The following is a 7,621-nucleotide window of genomic DNA, read 5'->3' on the forward strand; positions in this document are numbered from 1 at the left end:
TGATCCAAGTATTTCTGTTTTTATTCTCAGCCCCATCTCTAAAAATGATTACTGTATTTTGCTATTGGTCTTACACTGGCTAATTTTTATACAGCATATTGATTTCTAATTTTGTTGCTGGCAGTTCATCATTCACTTGTAAGACACATCATTCTTTCTGTGAACTGAAGTTTCATATTATCCATCTTGATCTTTATTCTAAACAATGTTATCTCCTTTCTTTATACCTTAGGCTTTTTCCCTCCCTAAAGATTTATCTTGTTTAAAAATGCATGTTCCTTCATGGGTTTTTTGTTAATGAGGTATTAAACTTTATTACAAGGAACACAAGGGGATTGAATTTGAAGCTTTATTTTTGAGGAAGTAGGAACAAGTGACTCACCTAACCTTAATCTTGCACTAGTAATATAAGGTGTGTGTTCAGAAGCCCCAAAGCCACAAGGAAGCCAAAATCAGAGGCCCCTGTTCCTCTTGAGTACGGTTTCCTTTCCTAGAACCACATATAGATTGATATTAGCACTGTGACATCTGTTTCTCTTGAATGAGAAGTGAAGGAAGAAGAGAAATACATTGAGCCAAATCCAGAAGAAGCAGAAGTAGAATCACAGACCCATCTACACAATCCACCAGTGTTTGTACTGGGTAAGCATCCTTTATAATTCTTTCTTAGTTTATCTTTAGGCTAAAGCAGGATCTGATTGTCAGCTGGCTCCTCTGGCCAAAATAAGGCCTCCCGCAGGGCATGGTGGGGAGGGAGAGGAGAGAACAGAGAACTTGCTCTTTTTAAGGAATACTTCCAAACTCCCAGTTGAGCTGGCTCAGCAGAATCTGCAGACCTCCTTACCTACAGTCTCCCGGCCTTTACAGCGGTTCTGCACATCACTCCCACACTAATCTTCTAAAGTAGAGCTTTTATCATGTCACTCCCCTGCTCAGGAACCTGTAGTGGATGAGAATAATAGTATTAATGCCTCGCATTAGCATAGAGTTTTTCCATTTACCAAGTGTGCTCACATATGTTACCTCATAACAGCAATCTCTGAGTACTTATTAGATCAAATCCAAACTCCTCATCCATAGCACAGTCTTAACACTTGCTTGACTAGTTAGCTGTCTTCCTCTGACTTTTCCCGAAGAAAGCCTTCGGCCTCTCATTCCCTCCCAGGCAGCATTTATTTTCACCTTCAAGAGCTGCCATTTCTAGATCCCTCTGCCCTCCATCTGAAAATGCCCCAGCCTCGTTCTGCCTCCCTGTGAAAGCCCAGAGGCAATGCCAGCAGCCTGGGGAATCCTGGTGTCTGGGGACAGTCTGAGGACAATCCCACGCTTTCTGGCCTCACTTGATCCAGTTTGTACATGGACGCATTATGCAGTTTCTTCCCGATCCTGAGGCATGACCCATTGTTAGTGAACCAGTGTTTGGTGTATCAGCCTTCTGACCCTCATCTACATGTCATACTATGTTTTTTGGCTCAGTTTGCTTGCAAACACAAATTAGGCAATGATTATACCCACCTAGTCTTCCCTCAGCCACCTTACATGGCTCTGAAAATCCCTGTCAGAATCCCATCATTAGAAACTATGGCATATTCATTAACAGAAAATTCTGTAGAAGTATTTTCTCGGTTTACTTTGTATTAACTTCCCTTTCTTTTTGGGAAGGCTTTAAAATGAGCCACATGACATAGTCTATTCTCTTAAACCTGAAAGACTAATGGGGGTAGGAGTAAGTAATGCAGACTTTCTTAACCTCTATTGCCTTCACTGTCCCTATAAAGACATTCCATTTCTCAGTCTCCCTGACAGTTGGATGGTAGGTCAGATGCAAGCCAAAGCCAAGACTTTTATCTCTATAAAATTTTAGCCACAATATTAACTTCTGAGACCTTATGAAATGATCTGTAATGGCATTGTACTTTTCTCTGATTTTTCAAATCAAGCGTTAAAACTTCATGAAAATAGATGTCTAAGGGCCGAAAGTTAAAAAATACTCATCTCAGCCTCTCTATTTGGAAAACTTTTCTTTTTTTCTGTTTTTTTGTCATTCTCTTTACCACTCTCTCAATTTCTACCTCTTTTTCTCTCTCCTTTCCTCTCCTTTCTTCCTTTCTCCCTTTTCTCTTTTGCTTTTTTTTCTTCCCTCCCTCTTCATTTTCTTCTTTACACTAATTTATTAATTCCAGTAATTATCACTTGGCCATAATTTAAACAGATCTCAAATCTGAACAGAAAAGTTCTGGAGAATAAAGTATAAGGTCGATATTTTCTTTTTCAAGAAATTTATGTATGTATGTATGTATTTATTTATTTATTTATTATCTCTATACCCAACATGGGGCTCTAACTCATGAGCCTGAGATCAAGAGTCGGATGCTCTACTGACTGAGCCAGCCAGGTGCTCTTAAGGTCTATTTTTTCACCCAGCTTCCCCTATTCATCAACAAACCCAAGCAGAAAGGCCATTATTGGCAAATGGCCACAACTGGCAATCACCTGACAAGGAAAAAGACGGCTTGCTAATGTATCTATGTCCTCTCCCACCATGGCCTCCTCTCTACTTCTAGTGATTGCTCTTTGTTGCTGTCTCTGCTCATCATCCGGATTTGTCCCCTTCAACCTTGCCAGCAGAATATTTCATTGCCCATTATTCAGCATAAAATCTATTCTTTCAACTCCTACTGTCATAACATAGCAGAGGAAAAACAACAAACAATTATCATTATACAAACAAAAATCTAGCCTAGCCTTAAGCCATGGAAATTGATAGCCCCACTCCTCCATTCCTTTCTTCATCCTAATTTCTATGGTTCCCTTTACTCCCAAACAATAAGCATATCCACATCTGCTCTAATCTATATCATTGGATATAAACCCCTCACTTTCAGCTATGTCTCTACCAACCTTGGTGTCTTACCTAGGGCTGTGACTTAACCTGAACCCCAAAGGTTATTGAACCCCCTGATCACCAAGCCCTTCCCAGACTGAGGACATTGACTTATGCATTTACCATCAAAATTTAGCTTTAGAAAGTCAAGATGCACCCAAGGGGATTACTTGGGCACTGATCCCCGCTTCATAACTATAGCCCAATCACCTCTTAATAATCAGAGTCAATAATACCTGCCAAGTTGTGACTCCTTCCTTGTCTGATATTCCCTTGACACTCTGAAGGGCCCAGGTGGTAGTTGAAAGAAATGATGTGCCACTTCCTTCTGGCCTCTCTGGTTATGATGAAAAATTATCACCAATTCTAATTATTTTTCTCTTATAGGTAAGGAGTCATTTCTCTCTTGCAGCTTTCAATAGTTTGGTCAAATGTCTCTTCCTATTTTTGTCCATTTTCTAATTGGATGTTTTTGTTTACAGTTAAGTTTTGAGAGGTTTTTATATATTGTATTTTTTTTCTTTGTTTCTAGTTTTCAGAAGTTTAATTATGATGTGTCTTGGTGTGGACTACTTTGAGTTTATTCTACTTGGGATTTACTCAGCTCTTGAATCTTTAAGTTCATGTCTTTTGATAAATTTGAGAGATTTTTAGCCATTATTTTGAGTATTTTTCAGCCCCACCCTTTTTCAGCTCTCCTTCTAGATGCTGATGACATAAATGTAAGAATATTTTTTGTATTCCCACAGGTTCTAGAATATCTGTTCTTTTCTATTTTAAAATCTCTTTTCTCTGCTATTCAGATTGAGTAATTTCTTTTTTTTTTTTTTAAAGATTTTATTTATTTATTTGACAGAGAGAGAGATAGCGAGAGCAGGAACACAAGCAGGGGGAGTGGGAGAGGGAGAAGCAGGCTTCCCGCCGAGCAGGGAGCCCGATGTGGGACTCGATCCCGGGACCCTGGGATCATGACCTGAGCCGAAGGCAGACGCTTAATGACTGAGCCACCCAGGCGCCCTGGAGATTGAGTAATTTCTATTATACTATGTTTTTCTTCTGTCCCCTCCATTCTGCTTCTGAGCCATCCATTGAGTTTTTTATGCCAGTTAGTTTATTTTTCAGTTATAAAATTTTCATTTGTTTATTTTTGTATCTTCTGCGCTTTTTTTACTATTTTCTATTTCTTTGGCAACACTTTGTTTTTTCATTTGTTTAAGGTATGTTTGTAATTGATTGCTGAAGAATCTGTAATGACTACTTTAAATTCTTTCTCAGATAAATTTAATATCCCTGTTACTTCAGTGTTGATGTCTTTTAACTGTCTTTTTCCACTCAGGTTGAGATGTTCCTGGTTCTTGGTATGCTGAGTTATTTTGAACTGATATTTGAACATCTTGTATGTTACATTATGAGACTCTGGTGCTTTTTATCTGGCTTCTTCTGACACTGCTCCCGTAAAAGGAGGGGTCACGCCACCTCTTTACTGCCAGATGGGGGAAGAAGTCCAGGTTTCCCACCCGGCCTCCACTGACATCACAAGGGTATGAATGTGGTGGGGAGGAGGGCCTTACCGTTAGGCTTGGGTAGCAGTGAGAGTCTTGACTCCCTACCAGGCCTTCTTTGACACTAACCTAGAGGGCAAGAGAAGAGGTGCCTCATTCTGCTGGATAAGTGTGGGGCATCCTCAGGAAGGTTTCTGACCATGGATGAGGCAATTCCCTGACTCTAATTAGTAGAACATAGGTTTCTTAATATTTATAAATTTAATATAGTCCATTTCTTTCTGACGATTATTAACACATACAAATTTATACTCCTTAGCCAATTCTTAAATATTTCCATCTTCTAAATAAGCTGTGTGACTTTTTTTCAGTAAGTCCATGAAGATAGGTGAAAAAATGACCAGAAAATTTAAAAAGATAGATATGTTATGAAGATGACTCTTCACTGGTATATATGTCAGTATCTAGAAATAGCCTTAATGAGTCAGCACTTTTTCTCAGGAAAGACAGTAATAGAAGCATGAGGGGATACATAACTATGACAATAGTATTTATGCAGTTGCCCAGTAATCATTAAATTATCTATTTTTATTTGAAATTATCCTTGTTTATCATTTGAGATCAAAATAATACCCCCTAAAATATGCCCCAAATTTAAAAGTATGAAAATATACTTTATCCCATTTGTTAAAATATAAAGAGCATGTATCCCACACAGGACACAGTCAAATTGCCACATTGAGTCATTGAAAAAATAGTCTAAGCACTAAAATGTATGCTGGAAAGTGTGAACATACTAAATACCAATTAAAGGATCTGAATTCTAGTCTCCATCTTCCTCTAAAAAGTGTGATGACATTGCTAAAACTGTTTCTTGATCTGCAAAAAGAAGAGCTTGGATTAAGGGAGTCTATGCCTGATACAACTCTAATATTTCATACATCAGAGTAAGGATAAAGTGATTACATTTAAATATGTCAATGGAGCTTCATTGCAACTATGTAACTGTGGTATATAGAGTTAGACATCGTTTTCAGAATTATAAAATGTTTTACATTATAGGAGTAAGGAGTTATTTGCTTCATTCTTTTATCAGTTCCTTTAGTTAATATATCAGTTAGGGCTCTCCAGAGAAACAACAATAGGTGATAGGTAGTCAGATAAATGATAGATAAAATAGGCTCACAAGATTATGGAGGCTGGCAAGTCCAAAATCCATAGGGCAGGCAGGTGGCTATTGGAATAGAAATTCAGACAGGGTTTCCATGTTAACAGTCTTGAGGTAGAAATGCTTTCTCTCCCAGAAATCTCAGTGGCTGCTCCTAAAGCCTTCAACTGATCAGATAAGGCCCACCTACATTATCCAGGGTAATCTCCTTTTTATTTAAAGTCAATTGATTGTAAATGTTAATCTCTTCTACCTTCACAGCAATATCTACTAGTGTTTAACCAAAGAACTGGCCCCATAGCCTAGCCAAGTTGACACATCAAATTAACCATCACAAGGATGATGTGTACTAACTGTATTACCTGTTATCTAGCACCTAAAATGCCTCACAAATTATTATTGGTGCTTTGAGTAGGTAATCTCATGTAATTCTCAATGTAATCTCATAAATAATTACTTGTTATTTTCACTTGAGACATGAGGAAGCTGACTCTCAAAAAAATTTTGCCCAAGGTCATAAAGCCAATAAATGATATGGTCAGGACTGAAACTTAGGCTTACTCAACTAAAAAATGTGACAAAGTGAACACTGGAGAAAGAGGTTAGAAAACTCAGATTTGGATAATTTCTCTCCCAGTAGCTCGCTTTTGAACTTGAGGCATGTATTAGTATTATTTTCTGCATATCTATAATGAAGAGCTTGAACTGAGCATTCTCTAAAAATATTCTGTGATTCTATTTTGATACTGTACATATTTTACCTGCTTTTCTTTTCAAATACATTATTATATTTTAAAGGGTAGACATTTCATTGGAGTTTGGGTCAGGTTGTTCTCTTGAGCCACATAATGAACATTTTGTGCTGGTTGATTATTCAATTACAACAGAAAAGAGACAAACCATTATAAGAAATTATGAATCTACACATTGGAAGGAAATCCTGTGATTTTGTTTTGCCCATCAGCCTTTCCATCTGTACTTATGTTATAATGAAACAAAATACAATTTAATGAATAGGGAGCCACGTGAACCGAAGAAAACAGTAAGGATGGCTGATGCCAGGTGGTGAATTTTGCAGTTTCACTCAACACTTTTTTTCTCCCTAGGTGTCTTGGCCCAGTATCTAGTTACCTAGGTAACAGAAAACAAGTTTTTAACGTCATTACGTCCTGCTGAGCCACTGCAGTTATGAAAGAGCAGGCTGGATTCTTTTTGTCTCATATATCAACTACAAGACTGTCGGCTAAGTTCCATTTGTAGAATCTTTATTACTGCTGATGATGTCAGAGAAAAGGAACAGAGCTTGATTAATAGATTGCAGGTGGAATTTACAACACTGGCAGGTGAAAATGATCTTTTGATTTATAAACTGAGAACATTCAATTTAAAAGTCACTGAGAGTGAATAAATATGTTCAAAACCTACGAGATCACTTTAGAAATCAATTCTCTATTTATAATTACAATTTAAATGCCATTAAAAAACTCCTCTCTTTGCTGTTTTGCATGTATTTTTTTTACTCTGTTAGAATCATTTGCTTTTCTGAGTGGAATCATTATAGAGGATCCTTCCACAAAGACCTACTCTGGCCTCTGTGAGTAACTTATTCTTATTCCAAGACAATATAGTACTTGCATATGTGCACACTGTAGATCGACAGACACATACAGCACACGCATAGAACGTGAAAATCTGCAAGATTATCTATTATCATCCAAAATATGACCAATGACAGTAATGTTTATAGTTACAATACTCACTTCCTCAGAACTTTTATTTTTTGAGGTTAAAGAAAATAGCTTCTAACTTTTACCATAATCCTCTACTGCTTCTTTAATCAGAAAGAATTGAATGTTCTCTTGTCTAATGTCAATCTTTATTCTAGGAGATCTGAATAAAGCTGGATTTTTTTCTTGTTTACAGTAGGGACAGCTAGGATTCAGTGGTGCACACCTGCTCGGACCAAAGGTCATTCAGTTGTTTGCACATCTTATCGTACCACTACCCTTTAAATAGGCATCCAAATGGAAAGGCACCTGATAAGCTTTTTTTAAAGAGGAAACTGCA

General features: G+C 37.5%; 1 long non-coding RNA gene across 1 annotated transcript; it reads right to left on the reverse strand.

Moving 5' to 3' along the window:
* Positions 1 to 336: 336 nt before the first annotated feature.
* LOC145716388 (uncharacterized) lies at positions 337 to 6,900 on the reverse strand. Its single transcript, XR_014139021.1, has 3 exons — positions 6,686 to 6,900; positions 5,573 to 5,620; positions 337 to 940 (listed from the first exon to the last, which is right to left on the reverse strand). It is a non-coding gene; the product is annotated as an uncharacterized LOC145716388 (long non-coding RNA).
* Positions 6,901 to 7,621: the final 721 nt, after the last annotated feature.

Source organism: Leptonychotes weddellii, chromosome 12, assembly GCF_054177405.1.
Source record: "Leptonychotes weddellii isolate Sample4059 chromosome 12, ASM5417740v2, whole genome shotgun sequence".
NCBI classification, from domain to species: Eukaryota; Metazoa; Chordata; class Mammalia; order Carnivora; family Phocidae; genus Leptonychotes; species Leptonychotes weddellii.